This window comes from Ambystoma mexicanum, chromosome 4p (assembly GCF_040938575.1).
Source record: "Ambystoma mexicanum isolate Mex_15411 chromosome 4p, UKY_AmexF1_1, whole genome shotgun sequence".
Classification (NCBI taxonomy): Eukaryota; Metazoa; Chordata; class Amphibia; order Caudata; family Ambystomatidae; genus Ambystoma; species Ambystoma mexicanum.
This window is the reverse complement of record NC_090927.1, coordinates 363334062-363351368: the sequence shown is the minus strand read 5'-3', so window position 1 is coordinate 363351368 and position 17307 is coordinate 363334062.

The following is a 17307-nucleotide window of genomic DNA, read 5'->3' as shown; positions in this document are numbered from 1 at the left end:
AAACACAAATGCTTTTGAAACTCAACAGAAAATTAACACTACTGGTGCCTATACGCTTGTCTTTTGCAGCTGGCATGTATCTCAAAAATGGCAAATACAAATAGAAGAGGTTTCACATATGCTTTGTGTGTTGTGTGTTGCAACAAAAGTTTGTATCAAACCCAATAGTAATGTGTTGAGATATGCTTGTGTGTATCTATGTGCTGCCACAAACAATGTGTGACAAACTCAACAGTAAAGAATTCTGTTTTGTTTGAGTGTGTCTGTATTGTATAGCAAATTAAAAAGTAAACAATTCACATATTCCTCAAGCCAAAATATCTAAGTATCAATCAAAGGTTTGTAAATCATTCAACACATTATACATTATGCACTTTCCCTTCATCAAAGGAAAGGTGGATCAGTATTTAGAGTGGTGCCTCATATGCCACTGTGGCTTGTGGTGGGACCATTTTCACTATCCATTGTGGCAGGTAAGAAAAGGGTGGCAGCATGGTGGCGAGATCTAGAAAAGTGCTTGGATCACCCACATTTCTAATGTAGGGTAACATGCCATCAGGCTTTGTTCCAGCAATATCAAAATGCATGCTTGCGCTGACATATGAGGTTTATGGCAAATCAGGCGCAGGATGCGGACAAGAGGTCATGGTTCAAACTTGTATTTTACTTAAATTAAGAAGAAGGCCTATTCTTCTCCTATCTCTAAAATGCATCTTGGCCCTATCTAAAAAGGAAAAATAAAAATAAATGGTGCTGGTCAGTAAATCTGACAAACCTAACGCAGTCCTCTGTCCCAAAGCCTAATTGACCCTTTGTGCTGACCCTACCATTAATAAAAGGACTAACTTAAGGTTCACTAGAACAGGTCCCTTTATGGTTTCTTTATCAATAGCTGAAATGCTGGTTGGCTTCTGACCCACACACAAATGTCTCTCTATGAGTTTCCAGGCCTTGTGACGGGCTAGATAGTTCAGAGTTCAAATAAGAATGGCCTTTAAGACGTCCTCGTTTCCTTGGATAAAAGTCTTTGACTTTTCCAATTGAATTGTGTGTGATTCCTTCACTCTGGAGTATGGTTTAATTCACTCATCCTTGAGGTAGGATGTCTTTTACCCCTTCTTGGAGTTGTTTGGCTTTCACCCTGCCAAGGACTCTCTGGTATCACATCCTGCCATGGGGTATTGCATCTCTCACACCTTCTTGCCGTTGTTGGGCTTTTAGCAGACCTAGGGCTCTCTGGTTTCTCACGCTGACATGGGGCATTGTCAGGTCTCTCTACCCTCATCTCTCCTCCCAAGAAAAGCCATGTTCTGTCTGCATCATTCAGCATTCCTTAGACAAGGTGGTCTCATTGGCTGTCATAGAAAGGCCTATTCCTGGTGTATCTTCGTCGGTACATCGTGTTGGCCGCCTCTTCAGTTGTAGGCTCACTGGTTCATCAGCACTGGGGACTGTGGGTGTCGGTCAACCGCTACTGTCTTGGGCATTGCTTCACCTTTTCTGACTTGCTCCAGACTGGTTTGGAGCTAGCAGTGTTCTGTGGGCTCCTTGGTTCCTCCACACTTGATGTGATCTGCCTTCTGCATCAAGCTGCTGCTTGACTCCACCCTGTAGGAGGATGTCCCATCTCATCGGTTGCTCCGCAGGACTCCTTCTTCTCTTATCTTCTCTTCTGGTGTTGTTCCTGCAGCCCCCTTATTGCACAAGCTGGAACGAGATTGGATGATCTGTTGAATCTGTTTCTCGTAATGATTGTTTGACAACAGGGTCAGTAACCACACCTGCCACTTCTAAAGAATCTTAAGTACAATTATATTGTTCAACCGCAGTTTATCCAACAAACACTTGGGACTTTTAACATGAGTGAGGATTAATAAAATCCCTTTCTGGGGATTCCCTGATCACCAAGGGGGAGTCAACCCCAGTGGGATCCTGCTTGACCTGTCACGTGGGAGGTGTTAAGCTTAGGGGGCTCACCTACCTAGTCTCAAAGGGGGTGGGTAACCCTTAGGTGTAAGGGACAAATTCCCTGGATTTTTACAGTTTCTACCATACAATATGCACTTTTAGGATTTCCACTGTGGCCACTGGGAAAAGGCTCCTATGACATGAAGGATCCTCTACCCCTGACATATACTTGACTCGCTCTTCCCTTCAATCTTTCAATTTCCTTTCAAAATATTCCCAGATTGTTATAAGGTCTCCACCATCGCATCCATTTTGAAGAAACCCACTACTAACCCCAAGAACCCAGCCAACCATCAATCTCCTTCCTCCCTATACCAAGGTTTTCAAGCACGCAATGCCCAAACAAATCATTGATTTTCTTGATGGAGATGGTTCCCCTCATTGTAGAATAGGCAGCATACATTCCATGAAAATAGCACCCACATCTGTCCTTGACTCTCTCACTGTTCATTACTGCCATCTTCTGTCCGCAAAAACATAATTCACTTTGATCTTTCCGATACTGTTGGCATGCTGTTTGGGTATTTGTCTTCCCCGTCAACACCTAAGGCCATGCTAATCAGCTGCATGCCTCACGCCCATATCTGCAAGGTTGTGATATGCGACTCATTAAAACTAGAGGAAATACAAAATAGAAATATTAATATTACCTCACTGAGGTCAGTCATTAACTCCCCTCTGTAAGATCCACACCCAAGACCTGTCTGGTCTTTTGTTCTTTTGTTTATGTTTTGTATTTAATTGTTGGCTTGTTTGGTTTGGTTTGTGGATCTCGGTAGTTTGAGCCTTGTTACCAAACCATCTGTGGACTCCGTGAACTACAAAGAAATATGGTGCCTTGAGCTGTTTTGATTTCTATCAAATACACACACATCCACTGTTCTCACACTGCTCCCACCCACACCCACAAAATGCAAAACACATTGCCCTCCACACAAAATGGCACAATGCTCCCCCCACGCACACACTACCTCCACTCACACACACACACACACACACACACACACACACACACACACACACACACACACTCTCTGACCATACACTGCTGGCACACCCTTTCCACACATCCACTTCCGGCACACACACTAACACTGCCCCCACACACACTACCCTGCAAACACCGAGCCTTTCCACCGACAGACACACACACAGCAGTCTGCCTCACACTCCCACTCACTGCCACTTGCACACTTTTACCACACATGCCTTGCCCCAACACACTGTCCACCCACACTTCCTCCCACACACAATTCCCCTAAACACTGACCCCACTCACACTGTCACCTACACACACAGACTACCGCACACACTGCCCTCACACATACTACCACATACTACAATCCACCAGAAATTGGCTGCATACACACATACACACACAAGCATTGATCACATGTCGGACACCCACACTCTCTCATACACACTAACACCATCTGCATATGAATACACTGCCCACACATACACACAGTGTGTTAAGTACCTGGGCCTAAAAGGGACATTCTTGCTAATGGCTTGTGTACCTGAACATGTGAAGTGTATCTCTGATGATGGTGCAAATGCTTGAATGTATGAGGCCAGTTGCTGTGTAAGAATGTGAGTAGCTAGCGGCACATAGACAGATGCGTCTGCAGTGCCTATTCAAAAGCCAAAACTATTGGCTTTGCAAATGTTTCTTTTTTTCTTGCTCCAAATAGCGGAGTTGCAGCTGAGTTCTGGTGTTGCAGTCTATTGGCAGAGGACAGACCTGTTTTTCACTCATGGAGGTGTGGTTTAATTTGAGGAAGAGGAGGAGAACAGCATAAAGAAACCTTCTAGTGCAGAGATGTGATGCTGCAGTCTGTTGGCAGCCGTGAAAGAAGCCAGCAAATGCTTTATGGAAGTACGTGCTGGATGGACACGCTATTGTGTGCTCATTACATTGAGACTGATTTTGACACTGGTTGCCGGGAGCGTGCTACTTTTCTTGTACGCAACAGCATTCGCATTTGTTAATATCCCTCTTCCACATCGATGAAGTGTGTATGACCTGCAAAGGAACCCGGTTCTGGACACGGTTTCAAACGTTATGCACTCGCCGCCACATCCAATATCTTCAAGTCCTCATGCTGGTGCCTCCCAACCCATACATTTGAAGCAGCGGGGGAAATGGAGGTTGCAATGTCGGTGGCATTGAAACTGTGCTTCCCCCGTTGCCTTCCCCTGACACCGCAGTTTTATCATTTTCACCAGTGGCGGTGGACGATGTACAGAGCACTTCCCTGGGGAGGATTAGTGCGACAAAAGATTTGGCTCCAAATTCCGTCAAGCCGTATGCTCCAGGGGATTTGGTATGGCAAACGGAGCAGGCTTCTGTTTCAAACGGTGTGGACTGTTGCTTAAAAAAACACTCCCTCCTGTCCCCCAAGATCCTTTCATCAGAAAAATATGGAGGACTTCTTTTGTCAGCTGGTACAAGCTTGAATCTTCGGGGGGGGGGAAGATGCACACTTTCAAAATGACTGAATCATTCTGGAAGCCAGAACTTTAATTAAGGAAGGAGACGTAGCAAACTGCTTTCCTCCATCATATTTTAATGCTATCCAGGTGGGGGATGAGGTGATGCACAATGCTTTTCAAATACAACTGGAGGACCTACCTTCCATGTGTCGCTCAGCACTAGCTCGTCTTTGGCCCGAGTATCAGATCAGGGTCTGCATCACACATTACGTGATATGGATGACAGGGTGAAGCTCACTGCCCCCGCCATATATGCTTTAAACCTAGTTCTAATGGTCAAACATATCAAATACATTGCATGAAAATATAAAGTTAAATCTATCCACGCACACACTACAGCTGAGCGAAATTAAGATTGCTCTTTTTATGCTGAAGGAGTCACTGGAGGAGAGTGACGAATTAAAGAACAAAGTAGCGAAGGAGAATCACAAGCAAAAAGAGAAAGCAGTAGACGAGACCCTCAAAAGAAAAAGAGACAGGTGGACTACGTAGTGAAGCGCCTAATGAATTAAGTGACGTGGTCCTTGTGTCCCACCTCTTCTGTACCTTTGGCACAGACACAGGCACGTGTGCACTAATTTCCAATCATTGGGTCAAGTACAGAAGTTGGTACGGCACATGGAAAAGAGCAAGGCTCCCAAAAACTCTAAATAGAGCGTCCCCATCTCCCACACCAAGAAAGGCCATAAAAAAAACAAAAAATGGCAGAAGAAAAAAAAAAACACTAGGATGAATTCCAGTCAGTTCTTAAGAAACCTACATCTGCCTGAAGATACGGCAGAAACAGGAAGACCCAAGCCGATATAGGGGAAAATGGTTTCATTTGCCTGTAAAAATGTGTGTGCAATTATGAGTCCTCAGGAAGGGAAATGAGACGTGTGTACCCAAACATATGATGTTTATCTGGTTTCTGAATACTTCTGAGACGCATCCACAAAATTGTAATACGCCTGTAACAGTTACTGAGATGCCTTATAGCAATAATCCAATTCCGAATTTGAGTATTCAGTGTCTGTGAAAAGTACAGACAAAAAAAGCTGAGCAGCAAACAAATAAGTGACTAATATCTCCCTCTACCGGGAAACAAAACTAGAAAAAAAGAACACCTGTGGGGGGCACATATGTTTTTCTTGACTCTGAACAGGCATCTATCATCATCATTCTCACACAGTCAGACTCCATTCAGAAAAGTTCTACCTGCATAAACATTACGTGCTCAATGATTTGAATACAAAAATGTATGTTTTTATTATATAAGAAATATAAAAAAACTTAATAGCACCACACACTGTTTCAAATCCTTTCACAGTGGGATATTTGTCACAAAAATGGGTGATGGGGTTAGTTAAAGTGACTCAGAAAGAAGCTTAAACAGGAAATATTACACTGAACAACAAATTAACTTTTCTTATTACACATGTACTGGTCTGGACTTGTCACCTCAATGCCTTTCCTCTGGCCAGTAACAATATGCACACCCTACTACAATATGTTCTTCTGGCCAAGTGACAGTGGCAGGCACATAACAATCTAAACTAACGTTCAAAGGTCATGTGTTCCATCTCATACCTGCACATCTTTAATGCACTGTTTATTAAACAAACAAAACAGTGTCAACAGACGTGTGTTTCGGCCCCTTGTGCAGGGTGGTTCTATCTTCACCACCCCTCAATTAGACTAGTCCATCATCAGGGCGGACATCAATTGACTCCCATGACGAAACGGAAATGTATGCATGGCACGGGTTGACCCTTATCTTCCCAAGTATCTACCCTTGGGACTCTTAGTTGCTTTCCCTGTTCCATGCAGCAAATGCTGTTCTCTCTGTTTTTAGGGCACACCGATTCCCTAATCAATTGGTGTATTTTATCAAAAAATGTAAACTTCCCTTATGTGAGCCTTTCAATAGATGTGGCAGTGTTCGAATGAAAAGAACAAAACTTCAAAACAAGAATAAACTTCAAAGGACTGCAGACTAGAAACAGCTTCAACAAGTTAGTGGCTGGGTGAAATTTAGCTTCACAAAGAAACACCAGAGCACGGATTCATTATATCACAACAACTGGCATTGACCTGTAATGACGGGCGACCACCTGGGGGCCTACTTTTAGCCACCCAAAATTCAGTTATAAAGAAAATGGAAGTCTTTTTATCTAATGTTTTAGACATTCTAGCAGCTACAGTATATTTGCAAGAAGATCAAATAACACAGTGTTTTTTTTTTCGCTGGCAAATCTTTATTGGAACCCTGCTCATTCGAACTTGGAAGCTTTCTTGGCAAGCCTTTCTGATATTTTATAGGATGCAATGGCTGCAGATAGCTCGCTGGACATTTTGTTGGATGGTGACATACATTCTTATTGCTTGCCTTCTCCCACTTCTCAGCAAAAAGGTTCTGTCAGTGGGACTAATGGGTCCAGAAGATTTCGATTCTAGCAAATGAGAACACTGCAGGTGATTTGCATCCAGCAGCCACTTGGAAATGTGGTAGCTCCAGATCTATTATCGAGCATCTTGTGCTTTCCCGCAACATATTTATGTGCTGTAAACCTGCTAAAATTTAAGAAACTCAGTAAAGTGGTCATAACATTCTAACTGCAAATTATTCAATATGTATGGCGACAATGCCTGGAAGAACTTCACATGTAGAGCTGTTGCGGGAACAAAAATGACTACGGTAAAACTTAAGAACTGTCTCAGAGGGCATCACTTTCTCATGGCTCAAAGAGAGGGTGAGCAGATGCTTAGCGCATTGGTTTCTAAATATGTGCGTAATTTCTGGTCTATGATAAACCAGGATTTAAAGCTGCAGAATAGTTTACAGAGTAACCACATCTCCGAAAGGAGCATTTCTATCAGCTTTATAAGAAACCAGTTGGAGAGACCTCTGCATTGGTGGATCATTCTCATGGGAAATTACATCTCACTGTAGATGACATTGCCCTTTTGATTTCAAGATCTTCATCATGAAGGACAGCAGGTCCAAATGGTCTCACCAATTCCATCTTGAAATCTGATGTAGCCCTTTCGGCAAGAATTCTATTAGTCCTATTTAACAGTATTATCCAGAATAAAAAAGGTCCATCTAACTGGAAGACTGTGATTATTTCTCCAATTTACAAGAAGGGAGACAGGGCAGAACCTGTCAACTACCCCGCTATGGCCCTTCTTAGCGCTGACAGTAAAGTATTTGCAGCGGAAGTGTTACGGGAGCCCGAAACATGGGCTCAGGAAATGGACATTCTGAGCAAATTTCATATAGGATTTAAAAAGGGGTTGTCAACTTCCCTTAATGGCCTTCTTATCAATATTGTGTCCGGCAGTTCTTGATAGCCTCCCTTTGTATGGTGCGCTCGTATATCTCTCTAAAGCTTTTGCTACCATTAATAGTGTCTTTGGCTAAAACTCAAATGGTGGGGAATGCCTGATCGCCTCTTATCAATCTTTGTGCATATCCATGATAACACCATGGTTCAAATCACATTGAATGTGCAGGGTCATTTGACAAAACCAATTTGCACTGAAAGAGGCTTAAGGCAGGGGTGCATTATTGCCGCCTGCCTTTTCAATTCATACCTGGCAGATTTGGGAGAGGTTTTGCAGAAACAGGCTTTTGTTCGCCCTGAGATCGGCAAACAAATAGCTGGATGGCCTATGATATGATTGGTTATTTATAACCCGCTTAATACCCAGAGGTTTCTAAGCATGGACCTGTGGATTGAACCTGTGTTGTTCTTGGTTGTCTTGGTTCCAAGGCTAGCACGTTGCCCCTGAGCTATCCTACGGAGACTATGCAGAGGATGTAGTGCTGGTTGACCACACTCCCATAGGCCTCCAGAGACAGTTGACTGCACTAAGCGAGTATTCCTTGGCCAATGATTTACTGATAAACCTGGATAAATCGAGCATGTTCCGCTTCGGAAAAACAACAAAAAGGAGCATTTGTTTCAAGTGGTTTCTAAACAACTTTGAGATTAGACACACTAAAGAAGTATCTTCTTTGGGCTTTAAAATTACATTGCAGCCAAATATTGCTTTCAAACAAACTAATTTAGAGGGAAAGATTGATTTGTATATTTGCCGAATGAAAAAAAACTGCTAGACAAATTCTGCCGATTCTCCCTGGGACCACTTATTAATTACTATGAAGCTAAAGTCTTCTCAGCCTTGCTATATGGGATGGATGTTGAGATTCAGGCTTGGGATTTTGATTGGGTCCATCCTGAGGGGAGCCTATGGAAGAACGTGCTTAATTTACCTCTCTCTTTACTGATGGCTAGCCTTCGTTTTGAACTGGGTTTAATGTCTTTGAATATCAAATCTAGAGGTGGGAATCCCCTTCTTCATGGGCGTCTGGGGATAGAACTATCAAATATAAGCCAGGGGTGATGCCACATGGAACAAAAATACTTTACCTCATTTACTTACTTTATACACAATAGAAAAATTCCCTAAGGGAGTAGTAAGGTTAGGGCAGTGTATGGCGAATGAAACGTAAACCATTTTTATCAAAAACCTTTTTCATTTTATTAAACATATTCTGATTTAAAAACATAAAGTACACATATATATATCTTAGTATAGCTTAGTTTATACATAAAAAGTAAGTATCCATTCATATTTTCACTGAATTTCATGTAAACATCATATATATTTCTCGGCTTGACCTCAAATCATCCAGCCTTCAAAAAATATAGAGACCCATACACATTTATGCAAAATTCACACATGCAAAATAATGCAGACAGTGAAAAAGACACAAAAACACTAAGTGCCTATTAAGTATATAAGAAGCACACACTTTAGTTCCCTACAACAAGAGGGAGGTCCGCTAGGACCGACCGCTCAGTTAATACTCATGTATATGTAGGATTCGCACATGAAATTAAGTGAAAATAGGAGTGAAAATAGGAGTTTGAATGTAACCAAGAAATGAAGCAAACCCTGAAGCATATTCTCATTTCATGGCTGTGCTACAAGTTCAGCGCCATCTATACTTCAGTCCTGTTATAAGTAACACTTTATGGCTGAATAATGAAGAATGTTGGGAACGTTTACCCTCTGGACACAAAACATTCTTGACTCTGGCAGTACCTAAAAATGTTGTCTGATGTGGGATTTTTAATAAAGTTATAACTTAGTATTATGAGGACTGGGTGTGTTTTATTAGACTTTGTATATTCATGATTTCTTTGTTTAACCTGTTTTTTTTTTTTTTTTGGTTTTTTTTTTTGGTTACGTTAATTCAAATGTTTGTGTATGTGAAAAGTCATACTATTGACTAGAACACATACAAAAATAGAAAATGAAAATATAGCAATGAAGGAATAAGGGAGAGTATTCTTGTAGGGCGGGCTAGAATGTGCAATGCAGGTTGGCCTGAAGTGTGCAGTAAAAAGACATGCTCATATACAGAATGACTTATACCACAAAATGATCAGCATCTGCAGTGGCTGGCAGCACCAACTTGCTAAGTGGGCTACAAGTATTTCCTCATGTGCTTTGTTCAAATGCAGAACACTCAAACGCGTGTGCTTCAAACGCAGAAAGCACACAGGTATGTGACAGATTCATGCACCCTCTGGGCCCTGTGTCTGCAAGAGCCTTCTAAAATAAATGTCATCAATCATGATCGCATGATGTGAAAGCTGTCCTCTTGCCTGCTCGATGCTCACTCTAAGGGGCCGATTCATGGAACAAACGTGCGCCGAAAATCTTCGCGCAAGCAGGCGCAAGCAGGTGCAAGCGGAAAAAAACAGGCGCACGCGCACGCGCGCGATTCATGGAAGTCCCTGCGCGTGTTTACCTCGGGATGTGTGCCAAACCCGTGCATGGCGCACACGTCACTGCAACATCCCGAAAGAAAGCGCACTGTGAAAGCGCACAATCTCGGCGCATACACTAGAAAGTGGGCAGAACACGGGGCGTAACGCGCGGAATGGGGAACAACTCGCGAAAACAAGGGCGTAACTGGGGATGTACTGCAGTGAAACAGACGGAACGCCCACACGCACCCGAACCACACGTATTCATGGAATCGAATAGGGCAAAGCCACGCATAGCGAAAGACACGCACAAGCCGATACACGTCCGCCACACGAAGGCAGGCGGTAGCGTCCCTGCGCATTACAAAAGTGCCAACATACAGCAATTGTGCGAGCGGGGCACGTGTATTTCGGGGTTGCGCGGGAAGTTACACACGCGATTAAGCGGGGTACGTGTATTCCGGGGGTTCGCGGGAAGTCACACAAGCGATCTGGCCTGGGGGAGCGGGCTACGTGTATTTTAGGGGTTCGCGTGAACTTCTACACGCGAGCGGGCCTGGGAGAGCGGGCTACGTGTATTTCAGGGGTTCGCGTGAACATCTTCACGCGATCGGGCCTGGGGGAGCAGGCTACGTGTATTTCAGGGGTTCGCGTGAACTTATTCACGCGATCGGGCCTGGGGGAGCAGGCTACATGTATTTCAGGGGTTTGCGTGAACTTCTTCACGCGATCGGGCCTGGGGGAGCGGGCTACGTGTATTTCAGGGGTTCGCGTGAACATTTACACGCGATCGGGCCTGGGGGAGCGGGCTACGCGTATTTCGGGGGCACGCGGGAAGTGACACACGCGATTGAGCTGGCTACGTGTATTTCAGGGGTTCGCGTGAACATTTACACGCGTTCGGGCCTGGGGGAGCGGGCTACGCATATTTCGGGGGCGCGCGGGAAGTGACACACGCGATTGAGCGGGGTACGTGTATTTCGGGGGTTCGCGTGAACATTTTCACGCGATCGAGCCTGGGGGAGCGGGCTATGTGTATTTCAGGGGTTCGCGTGAACATTTTCACGCGATCGGGCCTGGGGGAGCGGGCTACGTGTATTTCAGGGGTTCGCGTGAACTTCTACACGCGATCGGGCCTGGGGGAGCGGGCTGCGTGTATTTCAGGGGTTCGCGTGAACTCCTTCACGCGATCGGGCCTGGGGGAGCAGGCTACGTGTATTTCAGGGGTTCGCGTGAACTTCTTCACGCGATCGGGCCTTGGGGAGCGGGCTACGTGTATTTCAGGGGTTCGCGTGAACATTTACACGCGATCGGGCCTGGGGGAGCGGACTACGCGTATTTCGGGGGCGCGCGGGAAGTGACACACGCGATTGAGCGGGGTACGTGTATTTCGGGGGTGCGCGGGAAGTTACACACGCGATTGAGCGGGGTACGTGTATTTCGGGGGTGCGCGGGAAGTTACACACGCAATTCCATCAGGGTACGTGTATTACAGGTGTGCGCGATATCAACAGGGTACGTGTATTACAGGTGTGCGCGGGGAGCAGCACACGTGAATTGCACGTGTGGGTCCTCCCAGGTGTTCCCTCTACACCCTCCACAGCCCCTGCAGGTGGCTCACACCACAGGGGCCTACCCAGCACATGTCATGCAGGCACCCCACCCACCATGGCCATGCCCACCAGCCAACCCACATGTCAACTTGCACTACTCCCCCCAACGCATGTCCCCCTGCACCCCCAGCCACCAGGGGCAGCCTCCACCAGGCACCCACCCATGTCTCACACCACCCCCACCCCTCCAGCAGTGCAGGGGCACCCACCACCAGGCCCCCACCCATGTCTCCCACCACCCCCACCCCCCAGCCACCAGGGGCAGCCTCCACCAGGCCCCCACCCATGTCTCACACCACCCCCACCCCCCAGCCACCAGGGGCAGCCTCCACCAGGCCCCCACCCATGTCTCACACCACCCCCACCCCCCAGCCACCAGGGGCAGCCTCCACCAGGCCCCCACCCATGTCTCCTACCACCCCCACCCCCCAGCACTGTGGGTCACCTGCCAGCAGGCCCCCACCCATGTCCAACTCATGTTCCCCACCACCCCCACCCCCCAGCACTGTGGGGCACCTGCCAGCAGGCCCCCACCCATGTCCAACTCATGTTCCTCACCACCCCCACCCCCTAGCAGTGCAGGGGCAGCCTCCACCAGGCCCCCCCATGTCTCCCACCACCCCCACCCCCCAGCAGTGCAGGGGCACCCACCACCAGGCCCCCACCCAAGTCTCCCACCACCTCCACCCCCCAGCCACCAGGGGCAGCATCCACCAGGCCCACACCCATGTCTCACACCACCCCCACCCCCCTCAGTGCAGGGGCAGCCTCCACCAGGCCCCCCCATGTCCAACTCATGTTCCCCACCACCCCCACCCCCCAGCACTGTGGGGCACCTGCCAGCAGGCCCCCACCCATGTCCAACTCATGTTCCACACCACCCCCACCCACCAGCACTGTGGGGCACCTGCCAGCAGGCCCCCACCCATGTCCAACTCATGTTCCCCACCACCCCCACCCCCCAGCAGTGCAGGGGCAGCCTCCACCAGGCCCCCCCATGTCTCCCACCACCCCCACCCTCCAGCAGTGCAGGGGCACCCACCACCAGGCCCCCACCCATGTCTCCCACCACCCCCACCCCCCAGCCACCAGGGGCAGCCTCCACCAGGCCCCCACCCATGTCTCACACCACCCCCACCCCCCAGCCACCAGGGGCAGCCTCCACCAGGCCCCCACCCATGTCTCCTACCACCCCCACCCCCCAGCACTGTGGGTCACCTGCCAGCAGGCCCCCACCCATGTCCAACTCATGTTCCCCACCACCCCCACCCCCCAGCACTGTGGGGCACCTGCCAGCAGGCCCCCACCCATGTCCAACTCATGTTCCTCACCACCCCCACCCCCTAGCAGTGCAGGGGCAGCCTCCACCAGGCCCCCCCATGTCTCCCACCACCCCCACCCCCCAGCAGTGCAGGGGCACCCACCACCAGGCCCCCACCCAAGTCTCCCACCACCTCCACCCCCCAGCCACCAGGGGCAGCATCCACCAGGCCCACACCCATGTCTCACACCACCCCCACCCCCCTCAGTGCAGGGGCAGCCTCCACCAGGCCCCCCCATGTCCAACTCATGTTCCCCACCACCCCCACCCCCCAGCACTGTGGGGCACCTGCCAGCAGGCCCCCACCCATGTCCAACTCATGTTCCACACCACCCCCACCCACCAGCACTGTGGGGCACCTGCCAGCAGGCCCCCACCCATGTCCAACTCATGTTCCCCACCACGCCCACCCCCCAGCAGTGCAGGGGCAGCCTCCACCAGGCCCCCCCATGTCTCCCACCACCCCCACCCTCCAGCAGTGCAGGGGCACCCACCACCAGGCCCCCACCCATGTCTCCCACCACCCCCACCCCCCAGCCACCAGGGGCAGCATCCACCAGGCCCACACCCATGTCTCCCACCACCCCCACCCCCCAGCACTGTGGGGCACCTGCCAGCAGACCCTCATCCATGTGCAACTCATGTTCCCCAGCCAACATGTCATCACAATCTAGATCCCTGGTCCCTATGGTCAGCCTCAAAATGCAAAACACCCACCCGAGTATTGCATCCATCCACTCATAATTTGCAATTACATCACAGAACACCAATGGCAAGTTCCGAAACAAACACATTTCCCTCACATACACCCCAATGGGTGTCAGTGAATCTCAAAACACAGATCATGAAATGCATGAAACCAATGAGATACCACACATTGAAGTTCACCAAAAAAAAATATGTATTAAAGGAAACATCAATAGAATAAAAAAAGAAGAAACAGAAACGTGAATGTACAAAAATGAAAAGAAGCATGTCCGTCAAAAAAAGCAAAACCGAAAATAAAAATCCAAAGTAATGTCCAAAGTCGATGTCCACAAAACAAAATCCAATGGGAAATGAAAAAGAAAGCCATTGCTCCATGGTCAAAAATAGAAAAATAAAATACAATCCAACTGTCAACAATGTACATGGGAACAATCCACTAACTAATAAAAAAAACTATATACAAAAATGTGGCCAATGTCCGAAAGGTCCAAATAAAATAAAAACAAAAATGAAACCTAACACTACCTAGAAACTATGTACAAGGGCAGCGGGCTAGTTTCACGGCTCACTTGTGGATGTTACGGGCCAGGGCATCATTGAACTCCTCCTCAATGTCCCGGAGGCGGTCCTCCTCCATGGCCCCGAGGGTCCACAGGGCCGTCGCCGTGTCCACCTCCAAACCCCTGCGCATGGAGTTCTCCACCCTGACCATTGTGAGCCGTGCCTCTTCCGCCCGCTGCCGCTCCGCATCTATGGCGTGGCCCAACCGCTGCCACACGGAAGACACTCTCTGTCCTGGGTCCTCCTGCCCTCCGGCCGATGCCTGCCCCTCCGATGTCGAAGGCCCCGAGCCTTCATGGCTCCCACCATGTTGCTGCTGCTGCTCTGCCTCTGCCCGTGCACTGCCTCCTGCTGCCTGCACATCCTTCGCCGGCTGGAGTGCAGTCGTAGATGTGGCCACCCCTGCTGGACGTCCGACTCCCGACTGTGGCAGGGATGCCTCCTCCACCAGCCTGGCCGCACCGTCAGAGGCAGCACCACAGGGCACCCAGGTGACTGATGGGTGGGAAGATGGCACAGAGGACGACTGGCGCGTAGGGGGTCCAGTTGAGGAGGGGGTCGGAGCAAGCCCCATCAGACGGAGGAATCCGGCCTGGGTGACCTGTCCCAGCAGGCTGACGTGGTCAACGAGCCATTTGAGATGATGTGCAGTCTCTCCGCGTACAGAGGGCATGGCCATTTCCTCGTATTACACGCGGACGTGCAGTTTTCCACGCGCGCTTACGCGCATGGTCCCTTTCCTCGTATTACACGCGGACGTGCAGTTTTTCACGAGCGCTGAAATGGCCATGCACGTCTGTACGCGTCACGTCACAGGGGCGCTTGCGCTTGAGGGGCCTTCTGTCCAATGAAAATGCATATGCGTGCAGACGCGCTTACGCGCTAAGGGCCTTTCCTCGAATTACACGCTGACATGCAGATTTTTCACGTGCCAAATCACTCCGTATCAAGCTGGCCACGCGTAAGCACACGGAAGACCACGCTCCTGCCCAGAAGGCCGAACTACTGCCCCCCAGAGCCCCGAGCACGCTCCCACCTGCCATCTGCTGCTGCCTGACTGCCTGCTGCCCACGTGCCCTGCCATTTGCTGCCTGCACATCAGCCAGGGGTGCTGTTGCTGTGAGCACCCCTGCTGGAACCGAAGACTCCCGACTGGGATTCCATCGCTCCACAGCCCAGCCCCAGGACCCAGTTGCCCACCCACTCCTGCCTCTGGGGTTGTCATGTCGGGCCAAACACCATCTGTGACCACTGACAACCCCCGGCCAGAGAGGCAGAGGGGCAACAGCTTCAGTGCCACCGAAGTTGGTGTCCTGGTGGAGCAAGTCCTGGGGCAGTATGATGCCCTCTTCGGAAGTTCCCACGCCAACAAGGAAGGACGGACTCGGATCTGGACTGACATCGTGACTGCCATCAACGCGGAGGGGGTGGCAGTCCGCGACTTACAACATGTCAGGAAGCGCTGGGAGGACTTCAGGTCCAGGACCCTGAACAAGGCCCGGCCCCTCTTGAAGGCAGCGGATGCCAAGGGGCGCCGGGGCCACTTGTCGGAAGAACATATGAGGGTCCTGGAACGCATATCCCCAGCGCTCCACGTCCAGGTCCTAGAGAAGCAGACCCGTCTGGAGTCGAGCGGTGAGTGTACATGCATCCTGATTGTGAGCAGTGCGTGTGGTGATTATTCAGTAGTGTGCAGGTTGCACATCTGTTTGTATGGGGTCGAGTATGGGTGGGGGTGTACAGGGCCATGGGGCTGACACATGCAAGGGCTGTAATGTGTGAGACATGGATGGTGCTTGTGTGTGTAGGCTTGCATGCCAAATGCAGTTGTGTGGGCACACATGTTTGGATGAATGTGTATGTAAGTAGACATGTCCGTGATGTCACGCATGTATGTTGTTTTCGGCTGCATGTATCAGCACTGTGTACATGTGCATGTGTGTGTATTTGACAAGGGTGCAACAGTGATGCAACATGGATGCATGTGACAGCGGTATGTGGAAGCCTGATTTGCAGATGTGACATGGATGCCCATCTGAACAGTGCAACACTTGGCAGAGGTGTACACATGCATGCAAGTGTGGTGGTGTGTGTACATGTGTGGTGCACTTCCTGTGTTGCATGTGATGTCTGGCTCACCTTTGGCTGCTCATGCTGTTGTATGTGTATGGATGGTGGTGGCAGTTGCGATATGGCTGTGGTATGGCTCATGTGTGCGAGTTGTAATGACATGTGTGTTGGGGATTGTGATGAGATGTCTGAAGTTTGCCAATGCCACTCATGTACAACTGTCATGTTTGTATGTGTCCATTGTACAGTGCCCTGATGCCTGTGTTTTGTTTCTCCCTGTCTGCAGCGTCAACTGATGAAGAGGGCGGAGAAGGTGCTGTGGAGCACAGCGGCGGGGATCCCACCGCCAGCCGGAGACGCAAGGCCCGGCTCCCTTCCCAGGTTGTCATCTCGTCGGGGAGTGAGGAGTCCGGTGCCTCGTCCCAGGCCGCAGCTGCCGGGGGGAGGTCCAAGAGGCGGAGGTTGGAGTTGGACTCCTCGGCAGCAGAAGGGGCAGCTGGGACCCCACAGGGCCCAACAGGGGAAGATGGCACAGAGTCATCCAGGTTGGTGGGGGGTTTGGTGGAGGAGGAGGCCGTGCAAGCACCAGAGACGGGGTCTGGAGGTGGGGATCCCAATGGTGCTAGTGTTGCAGTGCAGGACCAGGGACAGGAGGCAGCATAGGCCGCCGCGGAGGTGCCTGTGTGCAATCCTGTCCCCGATCCTGTCCCTGCATCATCTTGCACCAGCAGGGATGCCTACGTCCAGACCCGTTTTCAGGCAGGGGATGAGCTCACGTCAACTGGCCTTCCTCTGCCTGCGGACG